This window comes from Nicotiana tabacum, chromosome 7 (genome assembly GCF_000715075.1).
Source record: "Nicotiana tabacum cultivar K326 chromosome 7, ASM71507v2, whole genome shotgun sequence".
Classification (NCBI taxonomy): Eukaryota; Viridiplantae; Streptophyta; class Magnoliopsida; order Solanales; family Solanaceae; genus Nicotiana; species Nicotiana tabacum.
In genome coordinates, this window is record NC_134086.1 from 152,476,478 (window position 1) to 152,488,857 (window position 12,380).

Sequence of the window (12,380 nt, forward strand, 5' to 3'; positions counted from 1 at the left end):
AACGGCACGAAATGGGTTTACGTTGATGCCTTTCCCATTTTGGCCTCTGGGGAATCTCTCTTTTTTCTTTAAAGCAAGGTATCATCTAAAAGAAATCCATAACACTTGTTATGTTAATTAAACACATAATTAGAATGTGAACTGAGCAGCTACATGCATGTTGAATCCAAAAGAAACCCTGAGATGGATATATGATGGAGAAGGAGATGAAGATTAAGAGTTCCAAGATTGATTTTCTGTACACTTTAACCTCATGCTAGAAGAATGTTAGGTGACCATTTACATGCATTTGCAGATCATATAGACTTGGCAGTGGCATGCATGACTATTCTCTGCATTGACTAAAACCAGGAGAATGAGATGATATATATTGCGGATTTTTACTTTGTGGTTTGGGATTTATGCAAGTTCAAAATTGATCCTCTAATACTCCTAGGAAAAACAATTATCATGAATGGCAATAGAATTTAAGAGTTGATGTTTCTTATTTCTTTCCATCGCTGATGTTTTCTATTAATGTACAAAATTTATGTATATTTATAGAATTATAGCTGTGTACGTCAACTTAAAAAATAAATTTACTTAAAAGATGAATTTGAGAAAGAATAATTCTTTCTAGTTAGATAATTCAAAAACTTATATCCAAGCAAGCAATTTACTTTTTATTCATTCAAATTCTTAATATTCCCTCATCCCAAATTTAAATATTTATTTAACAAGAATTTTACTTTCAAAGGGTTAAAAACCTACTATCAATATTGTAACTTTGGATCGTTGTGTTTGTAAAGCATTAGTATTATTGACTTCTATAAGCAATTTTCTCCCTCTCTCCCTCTCTCTTTATTATATTCTTAAATATATATATATATATATATAATGTTTATTCTAACAGTTGATCGTAATTCTCAAATATTATACAAAGAATTGATAAAGAAAAAAATATTGTTTTGAGTGGGAAAGGAGCTCATATATGACTGGAAATGCACAGTACATATACTCCTCAATAGGTCATACCTACTTCAAAGATTACCTTTATTTCAGTTTCTGGAAAATAAACAGCGTATTTTGCAAGAAGATAGGAAAAATTATCCAATAGAGTCGTTTACAATAATAGCCTCTAATATATATATATATAGAGAGAGGTGCTAGCGAATATAATTATTTTTAGATGACTGACAAATGTTTAACTTGCCCAAGAGTATATGGTGGTTTAATTTGAAGTAGTTTAAGAAGGAGTTTGAATACATGTGTGAGCTAAATAAATTAATGGGCAGTCTTTGTCCTATTGAAAATACCAGTGAAGATTCAAATCGAAAAATAAAAAATATTCATAATTGGAGGAATTGTGACAATTCTAATAATTATTTATTTGGCTTTAAAGACATCCGAAATATTATATTATCAAATTGTAAAGTCTGTGTGTATTTTCATAAATAGTTTGTCGTCAATACGTATTAAGCGTACCACGAAAGTAGCCCGAACCTTTTTTTTTATTTTATTTAGGGACACTTTGAGAGACCTCTTCTCAAATTTTTTTGATTTTTTCGTAGCACTCTTTTTACCTTTTTTCATTAATATAAATAAAATATAATTTGACAACATGCCATTTCTAATATTAAACTCTTCTAATTAATTAATTTTATGAATATTTTCTTTAACAGAAAAGAATAAGATTAAACATCTTTTTGCAAAAAAGAACAGATTATTAGGCAGCTGCAATTTTATGTCTTTTGCAGAATAATTATTCACTATTTTTTATTTTATTTTATGAGTTTTGATTCTATACAATAATTGTCACAGATGAACACTACATCAATTTTGGGCGAATTCAGGATTTTAGGTTTATGGGTTCCTACGAAAATTTCGAATTAATATACAATACTAAGGATAAACAGACTAGGTTCCAAGCAAAATATTTCTTTTACATTTAATGAATTTTTTAATATAAATATAACTTTTAGACAAAAGCTATTGGGTTCACCGGAACCAGTAGCTATTGAACTAAACCCGCCTCTTTCTGCGTTGCGGGACGTCAGGAGATGTTTATGACATTTAACACTTTTATTTAAGTTAGGAATAGGAATGTGTTTTTCATAATTTACAAAGGATACTTTTTTCCGTTTTCTATTTGCATTAGGAAAGGATATTTTTCATAATTTACAAAGGATACTTTCTTCCGTTTTCTATTTACAGTATATATACTTATATATATCTTCAAAAGCGGATTCCTTCTTCAAAACCTAATTTCTCTTGTCACTTTGTCTGTTTTCTTCTCTCCATAATAGAATGGTGCTCGAAACTTCATCCCCATTAATGGCAACTCGTGATGCTTCTTTCCTGGATGATCTTGACGGATTGTCCGATAGCGAAAAGAATCTGCTCCGTGCGGCGCTAAATTATGATGACCTAGATAACTTTTTCGAGCTGCGAAAATCACGCCGCTACATTCTGATAATGCAGAAAGTTGAAGCTGCCCTAATTGAGTCTTATGATAAACCTAAATTAGGTGGCGTTGATGAGCAGTTGATCATAGACTGCAGTGTGTTATCAGTTGACATTGAGAATGAAATTGTTTTAATCCACAATTTCATACGCGACAAGTATCAATTCAAAGTTCCTGAGTTAGAAGTCACTTGTTCATCACCCTATTGATTATGCCCGGGCTGTTAAAAAAATTGGCCAGGAGAGGGATATCACTACTCTTGCCAGCGACTTGGAAGGATTTCTACCCTCAGCTATCATCACGGTTTTCTCTTGTTGGCGACTTGGAAAGATAATAGAAGCATGTGATAGAGTCCTTGCTCTTGATTCAGCAAAGGAAAAGCTTGTGCATTTTGTCGAGAGTCGAATGGGATATATTGCTCCGAATCTCTCTGCTGTTGTTGGGAATGCAGTTGCTGCTAAACTTATGGCTACTGCTGGTGGTCTCTGGTCCCTGTCAAAAATGCGTGGTTCTGATGTCCTGCATCTTGGTGCCAAAAGGACGAAGATTAGTTCTGACCAGCTTTGGGGTGTAGGAGCTTATTATATTGAACAAAGTGAAATAATTCAGATTACTCCTCCACCTCCTGCCCTTAGGTTGCGAGCTTATGCAATGCTGGCAGTCAAATCAATATTAGCAGCTCGTGTTGACTCCACCGGAAGACATCCCACTGGAGAATATGGAACATCTCTTAGGGAAGAGCTCCGTAAAGAGATAGAGAAATGTCATAATTTTGCAGATAGAAAATAATTTGTCTTGTGTCTTGACTGATTGGTGCAGAGCATCAGTTGCCAACAAAGTTAGCAGAATGCATTAGAGGATACTATAACATAAACTTTTTGCAATAATAGGTTCTTATAAGATTTTCTTTTCTTTACTGGTGTGTCTTACTAGCATTATATTTTGTGACTCTCAGCTATATTTACTGATGATGAGCTTCAAGAATAAATTTAGTAAATTTTGACATGAATTACGGTCTTATCTCTATTTTTTTAATTAACCGAGAAATCCCCAAGGCCAGTGGCCCAGGGTTCAAAAGTCTGTGGATAATGCGTCACCCCTCAATGAAATGGTCTCTTTTTTTCTCTGCCTTCTCCATTGTTAGCATCATATTCGGACTCCAATAAGATGCAACCTTTACCAATGTTTTGAAGTAAAATGAACATATCGGTTCTTTAACAAAAATGTAAGGGATTGACTCTTTTAAAGGTTGGAACTTTACACAGCCCATAGAGACAAGCTGGTTTTATAATTAATTCTGTTGCATATGGGCAAACAGCAGAAAAACACTTGAAAGTAGTTAAAACTACAGACCGAAACGTTGAATTGATGATAATGAAGCATTCCAGTGCATAACCAAGTTACTGCTAGGAACTTTTATGGTCTGTGCATACTGAGATCACCTTTGTGAACGAAAACAATGCTCTCGCACTAGAGTTTTCTGGATCCTTCACTCGTTAACCTTTTCTTCTCGTTGTAGCACAAACAATGTGGATGACTTGAATCGAACAGTTTGGAAAATAGTAACGGAAACTTCTGAACAGGACTGTGATCTTTTCCCTCTCAAACTGAGATTTAGACTATAAAAAGTACCCTGTATTTGCAAATTGTTTAATGTTGGACATGGATCACAAGAAAAGAATTGATTCAATGAATAGTATATGACTGAATCAGCTGTAACTCTATACAACAGAAACATGGCGAATATATATCACATATACAATAGAACTGCCTCCAAAAAGACTACGCGGTATACTGGCGCCGTACTGTGTTTCATTTGCTATTACATTTCACAGGGGCAATTACTAAGCTTCCTTTGAAGGTATGCTTGTATCTCTGGTAGAAACTCTCCAAATGTTAGTGCACTTCTGTCATGAACTGTCAAAAGCTCTAAACTAATAACTTAAGTTACATGAAGTAACGCAATATTACTGTTGTAGCATTCTTGTCTATTGAGCAATAATCTTCTACACAGCTTGACACGGACGCCTGAACATAAGTTTCTCTTCACAACAACTGTACTGAATAGGGTGTATTAGTAATTGATATTAGTTATGCTGGAATTAGTTCTTGTCGACTCTTTAGTTTGGTGTACTAAAAATAACATGTATAGCATAATTTTTTTTAAAATTATTTGTTTACAAAAATACCCTCCGATGTTTTGGATAAGGTTTTGAAAGGGTAGTTACGTCTTTATACATGTTATTCATGTATTAAAAATCATGATATTGCTAATCACATGGCTTGCTATGTATAAGAATAGTACGGAATAGTACATGTATTAGTTATATATAGATTGAAAAAATACTACTAAACATGAGATTAGTAATACCAAAGCTAATACATATATTATTTTCCCTATTACATCATATCAAACGACTGATTTGTGTAGAGTACGTAGCTGCAGCAAGGTATTACTTAAATATTTCTGCCATAAATCAGATTTAACGAACTGAATTTGCCATATTTTGTTCTCATTCTTATATAGTGATCATGCTGGTTAAAATATAGATTAAGAGGTTGGGAAGGTTGTTGACAATGAAAGGCTTGGAGCCCTTTAAATCTTATGGTCTTAAACAATATGCCGTCATTCTTATAGCCTGTTTGGTCATGCTTTTTTTTTTTTTGTGTGTGTGGCCAAAAGGGTTTTTTCTCTAAAGTTAAAGTTATTTGGCCAAAACTTTTGGAAGGAAAAAGTTACTTTTGAGTAGAAGCAGAAACAATTTTTGAGAAGCAGAAACAATTTTTGAGAAGCAGAAAAAAGTAGCTTTTCTCCCTAATTTATCTTTTGAGAAGCATACTTTTGAGAAAAATATATACTTAGAAGCACTTTCTAAAAGATTGGTCAAACACTAATTGTTGTGTACCTCGATCAGATATGATAGACACGGTCACACCATAAAGATAAACGATCTCACAGATATAAATCTCTGCCAACCGCTCAGAAGAATAAGAAACCGACACAGGAATGAAATGCGCTGACTTAGTTAGCGTATCCATAATAACCCATACTGCATCGAACTTCCACTGAGTCCGTGGGAGTCCAACAACGAAGTCCATAGTAATACTCTCCTAATTCCACTCAGGAATCTCAGTCTTCTGAAGCAAACCACCAGGTCTCTGATGCTCATACTTTACCTACTGACAATTCAAACACCGAGCTACATACGCAACAATATCCTTCTTCATCCTCCTCCACCAATAATGTTGCCGCAAGTCCTGATACATCTTAGCAGCGCCTGGATGAATAGAATACCGGGAACTATGGGCCTCCTCTAGAATTAACTCACGAAGTCCATCCATATTAGGCATACAAACTCTAACTTGCATATTCAAAACTCCGTCATCTCCAACTGTAACCTGCTTGGCACCTCTGTGCCGCACTGTGTCTCTAAAGACAAGCAAATGAGGATCATCATACTGCCGATCTCTGATACGCTCAAATAATAAAGAACGAGCGACTGTGCAAGCTAGAACACGGCAGGGCTCAGAAATATCCAACCTCACGAACTGATTGGCTAACGCCTGAACATCCAAAGCAAGCAGTCTCTCACCGACTAGAATATACGCAAGGCTGCCCATACTGGCTGACTTCCTACTCAAAACATTGGCCACTATATTGGCCTTCCCAGGATGATACAAGATGGTGATATCATAGTCTTTCAATAGTCCCACCCACCTCATCTTCTTTAAGTTTAGCTCCTTCTGCTTGAACAAGTATTGCAAACTCTTGTGATCCGTGAACACCTCACACGACACGCCATATAATAATGCTTCCAAATCTTCAGCGCGTGAACAATGGTTGCTAGCTCCAAATCGTGAACTGGATAATTCTTCTCGTGAATCTTCAAGTGTTGCGAAGCATATGCAATACCCTTGCCATTCTGCATCAACACCGCACCAAGTCCAATACAAGACGAGTCACAATATATTGTATATGACCTTGAACCTGTGGGCAATACCAACACCAACACCGTGGTCAAGGTTGTCTTGAGCTTCTGAAAGCTCACCTCACACTCGTCCGACCACCTGAACTGGGCAACCTTCTTGGTCTACCTGGTCATCGGGGCTGCTATAGATGAAAAACCCTCCACAAACGGACGGTAATAACCCGCCAAACCTAAGAAACTCTGGATCTCCGTAATTGATATGGGTCTAGGCCAGTCCTTCACTGCCTCAATCTTCTTGGGATCTACCTAGATACCCTTTGCTGATACAACATGACCCAAGAATGCTACTGAACTCAATCAAAACTCATATTTTGAAAACTTAGCATATAACTGGCTGTCTCTTAGAGTCTGAAGAACGACTCGAAGATGCTGCTTATGTTCCTCCCGGCTGCAAGAATAGATCAAAATATCATCAATGAAAAGAATCACAAAGGAATCCAGATAAGTCTTGGACACCCGGTTCATCAAATCTATAAAAGCTACTGGGGCATTTGTCAACCCAAATGACATCACTAAGAACTCACAATAACGAGTGCGAAAAGCTGTCTTAGGGACATCGGATGCCCTAATCCTCAACTGATGGTAGCTAGACCTCAAATCAATCTTCAAAAATACCATGGCACCCTGAAGCTGATCAAATAAATCATCAATCCTCGGCAATGGATATTTGTTCTTGATGGTGACCTTGTTCAGCTGCCGATAATCTATACACATCCTCATCGATCTATCCTTCTTCTTAACAAACAACATCGGCGCACCCCAGAGTGAGACACTGGGTCTAATAAAGCCCTTAGCAAGCAGGTCGCAACTGTTCTTTCAATTCTCTCAACTCTGGCGGCGCCATACGATATGGCAGAATAGAAATAGGTTGAGTGCCCGGAGCCAAATCAATGCAAAAGTCAATATCCCTGTCGGGTGGCATCCTCGGTAGGTCTGAAGGAAATACCTCTGGAAACTCCCAAACAACTGGTATAGAATCCACCGAAAGAACCTTAGCACTAGAATACGAACATAAGCTAAACACCCCTTCTCGACCATACGCCGAGCCTTCATATATGAGATAACCCTGACAGTGGAATGACTAGGAGTCCCTCTCTACTCCAATCGAGGAAACCCCAAAAATGCTAAGGTCACGGTCTTGACATGCCAGTCCAATATAGCATGATAAGGTGATAACCAATCCATCCCCAAAATAACATCGAAGTCAACCATATCGAGGAGTAGGAGATCTACACTAGTCTCATCGGCATGAACACATATACGGGAGCACTCAAAGAATCACGAGGCACAACCAAACATAAAGCGAAATAAGAATACACATAGAAGTATGTAGACCCCAGATCAAACAGAACTGAAACATCTCTACTACAAACCAGAACACTACCTGTGATAACTACATCAGAGGACTCAGCCTCAGGCCTGGCTGGGAAAGCATAACATCGAGGCTGGGCCCTACCACTCTAAACTACATCCCTGGGACGGCCTCCTACTGGCTGACCTCTACCTCTAACGGCCTGATCTCTACCTCTAACACCTCGGCCCCTACCTCTAGCTGGCTGAGTGGGCAGTGGAATACCCAGTGCTGGAACCATGGCACGAGAACCCTGATGCTGAGAACTGATCGAGACTCAAGGACAAAATTTAGCAATGTGCCTCGTATCACCACAAGTATAACAAGACTTCGGCTGCTGAGACTGCTGACCCAGAAACTGAGCCTCACGGCCTGAGTAACCACCTTGAAAACTCTGGAGTAGAGGTGCACTGATAGGACTTGGTGGTGCACTGTAGGCAACTGATCAGAATACTGCATATGAGAACCGCGGCCACCTGGAGCACTGTGAGAAGCCTGAAGTACTGAATGAAACAGTATGGGATGATAGAATCTACCAAAAGAATCCCTACCTCCAGATGAGGCACCACTGAATCTACCAGAATGACGAGGCCTCTTGTCAGACACATGACCGCTCCCTTGAGCTAGAACCATCTCAACCCGCCTGGCCACATTGGCCGCATCCTGAAATAAAGTCTTTCTCCCTGTCTCCTTAGCCATCTGCAATCTAATAGGCTAAGCGAGTCCCTCAATAAACCTCCTCGCCCTCTCTCTCTCTCGGTGGGGAGTATTAGAAAAGCATGACGAGCCAAATCAATAAACCACGTTTTGTGTTGCGTGACAGTCATAGAACCCTACTGAAAAAGCTCGAACCGCCTGCGGTACTCATCTCTCTAACTGACGGGAAGGAACTTCTCAAGAAATAGCTACGAGAACTAGTCCCAAGTGAGAGCTGGTGACCCAACTGCTCTGGCCAAACAATAATCTCTCCACCATTTTTTTGCGGAACCTGACAGACGAAAAGCAGCAAAGTCGACCCCATTGGTCTCCACTATCCCCATTCCGAAGAACCTCATGACAGCTGTCCAAATAATACTGGGGATCCTCTGAAGATGTACCTCCATAGGTAGTAGTGAAGAGCTTGGTGAACCTGTCCAATATCCACAAAGCATCTGACAACATAGCTGATCCATCATCGGTCTAAGCTACAACACTCGGTGGGACTACCCCAACTGGCTGAGCTGCTGGAGTCTGAAACTAGGGAGCCATCTACTCCGTAGTGTGAGTAGCGGGAGTCTGTGCTCCTCCCCCAGCCTGAGAGACGACTGGTGCTACAGGAAGTATGCTTGCTTGGGTGACACTCTCTATAAGGCCCACTAGATGGACCAGAGCATCTTGGAGTACTGGGGTAGCGATGAACCCCTCTAGGACCTGATTTGGGCCCGCTAGAACTGTCTGGGTTGGAACCTCATCATCAAACCCTACCTAAGGCTCTGCCGCTGGTGCTGCTGCTCTGAGTTGAGCTCTGCCCCTGCCTTGGCCTCTAGCATGGCCTCGGCCTCGTCATCTGCCCCTCGTAGGAGATGGCACTGGGGGATCGGGCTGCTGATCAGCTGATAAAGTGGTACGTGCTCTCGCCATCTACGAAAGAACAAAGTAGAAGTTTAATTAGCATTGAGAAATCAAACCGCACGATAGAGATGAATAGAAGTGAAACTGTTCCTAACTCTGTAGCCTCTGGGGATAAGCACAGATGTCTCCGTACCGATCCCTCAGACTCTACTAAGCTTGTCCGTGAATTGTGAGACCTAAGCAACCTAGAGCTCTGATACCAACTTGTCACGACTCGAATTTCCCGTTGTCGGGACCGTGATGATGCCTAACATTATACCCCCTAGGAAAGCCAACGTTACTGATTATTTTACCTTTTTCCTTTATCTTTTAATAATTTACCATTTAATATAAGAAAATTAGCGGAAACAAAATGCGAAAGAACAGAATTTAATAGATTTACTTAATACAAATACAAAACCATAATAAAACTCCATCCAAAACTGGTGTCACAATTTCACGGACAGTCTACGAATACTACGAATAATGGTTTGAACAAGAAATACACATCTGTCTCGGAAATAGATAAAATAGAAAAGAAATAGGGTAGAAGGGGACGTTAAGGCGTGCGAACGCCTGTAGGACTACCTCGGGTCTGAAGGTAGTAACCTCGAACTACGGTCTGTATGGTCCAGTACCGGGATCTGCACAAAAGTGCAGAGTGCAGTATCAGTACAACCAACTCCATGTACTGGTAAAAGCCGAGCCTAACCTCGACGAAGTAGTGACGAGGCTAGGACGTGACAAACATCATAAACTTGTATAGTTAATCAGTATAATAACAGAGTAACAAGTAATAAAACTAAGTAGAAATGTACGGGAAGGGGAAACATGGTATGGGGTTTCAACGTAAAGAATTACAGCAGTAAAGGAATTTAAACAGTTAAAACACTTGAACCGATAACAACAAATGAATACAACAACAAAAAATGCACGACATCACCCTTCGTGCTTTTACTCTTAATCCCCACCATGCAATCAATAATAGAAATGTGCACGGCATCACCCTTCGTGCTTTATCACTGTTCCTCACCATATGAATAATATGAATGTGCACGACATCACCCTTCGTGCTTTATCTCTCTTCCTTACAATATGCATCAATATAAATGTAAATGTGCACGGCATCACCCTTCGTGCTTTATCACTCTTCCTCACCACATGCATAAGTATAAATGTGCACGACATCATCCTTCGTACTTTATCACTCTTTCCTCACCCAAATAATAGAAACAATAACATCCCCGCAAGGGAATCAACAATAGAAACAAATACATCCCGGCAAGGGAAACAACTATAACCAATCTCGTCCCAACAGTTAATTTCACAAAATAAATCTCCATATGATGCAATACTCACCAATGTTCAATTATCAGGAAAATACCATAAGTCTTGTTCAATATGGATAATCATCAGTTTAGGCATGAATAGTATATAATAGGAATCACAACGGTCATAGTATAAGACTCACAGGCATGCTCGACTCCAACATATAGATACTCGTCACCACACCTATACGTTGTACTTAATACTAACACATAGCAAATAAGACAAAAACATCTATTTCCTCAAGCTAAGGTTAGGGCAAACACTTGCCTCGGATTCCACGGCTAAACTCAAGCTGCAAATACCGCTTTACCTTTTGATTTCGCCTCCAATTCACTGGTATCTAGCCATAACTAACTTAACATCATCAAATAGTGCTAAAGAATCCAACTCAAATGTTTAATTATAGGTTTTCTATCATTTTTCCCAAAAAGTCAAAAATCGACCCTGGACCCGCTTGATCAAAACTCTAGGTTCCGAACAAAACCCGATTACGCATTCAGCCACGAGCCCGAATATGAAATTAGTTTCGGAATCCGATCCCAAATCGAGGTCTAAATTCCCAAATTTGTAACATCCCCAATTCTCCTAAAATCCCTAATTTCTACCCTTAAAAAACAAGATTTAGGCCTAGAAATCTAATGGGTGTTGATGGAAAATGAAAGAAATGAGTTTAAGAACACAAACCTATGATTTGGTGATGAACTCCCTTTTCAAAGATCGCCCAAGGTCGAGTTCTATGGAAGAAAATATAAATTTTTTGTCTAATCCCGTTTTGAATTCTGTTTTTAAGAGACTGGGCAGGCTTTCTTCGTGTTCGCGAAAGGCCTTCCGCGTTCACGAAGAGCTGCCTTGCTCAGGCTTGTGCGATCACGAGTTCTTCCACGCGTTCGCGAATGGTATGCCCCCCTGGCCTTCACATTCGTGTAGAAGAAATGACTGATTCCCAACCCACCTCCATTTTACTATACGCGTTCGCGTGACACCGGCCGCATTCGCGAAGAGCAGCCTCCTAGTGCTCTGCGTTCGCGACCATGGCTACGCGTTATCGATAAACAAACCCAACCCCGGCCTTGAGTACACTTCGCGATCGCGAGAGTGGCTTCACGACCTCGAAGCACAAAATGCCTGTACACCAGAAGCAGCAACTTATACCAGATTTTCTAAGTGTAAATCACCCCGTAGCCTATCCAAAACTCACCCGAGCCCTCGGGGCTCCAAACCAAACATACTCACAAGTCTTAAAATATCATACGAACTTGCTTGTGTGATAAAATCACCAAAATAACACCTACAACTACGAATTTAGCATCAAAATCAAGGAAAATCTCAAGAACTCTTAAAGTTTCAATTTTTACAATTGAGGTTCCGAATCACATTATTTAAATTCCGTTTCTTACCAAATTTTTCAGGCATAACTTAAATATCATATTAAACATGTACCAAACTTCAAAACCAAAATACGGGCATGATATCATTATATTCAAACATTATTCAATTTCTAAACTCCTTATATTTTTCAGTTAAACAATTTTCTTCAGAAATTCATTTCGCGGGCTAGGGACCTCGGAATTCAATCTCGGGCATACGCCCAAGTACCATATTTTTCTACAAACCCTCCAGGACCGTCAATTCACGGGTCCGGGTCCGTTTACCCAAAATATTGACCGAAGTCAACTTA

General features: G+C 39.4%; 1 pseudogene; it reads left to right on the forward strand.

Moving 5' to 3' along the window:
• The first annotated feature begins 2,258 nt into the window (after positions 1-2,258).
• Positions 2,259-3,317, forward strand: LOC142182592 (U4/U6 small nuclear ribonucleoprotein Prp31 homolog; annotated as a pseudogene).
• The last annotated feature ends 9,063 nt before the right edge of the window (positions 3,318-12,380 follow it).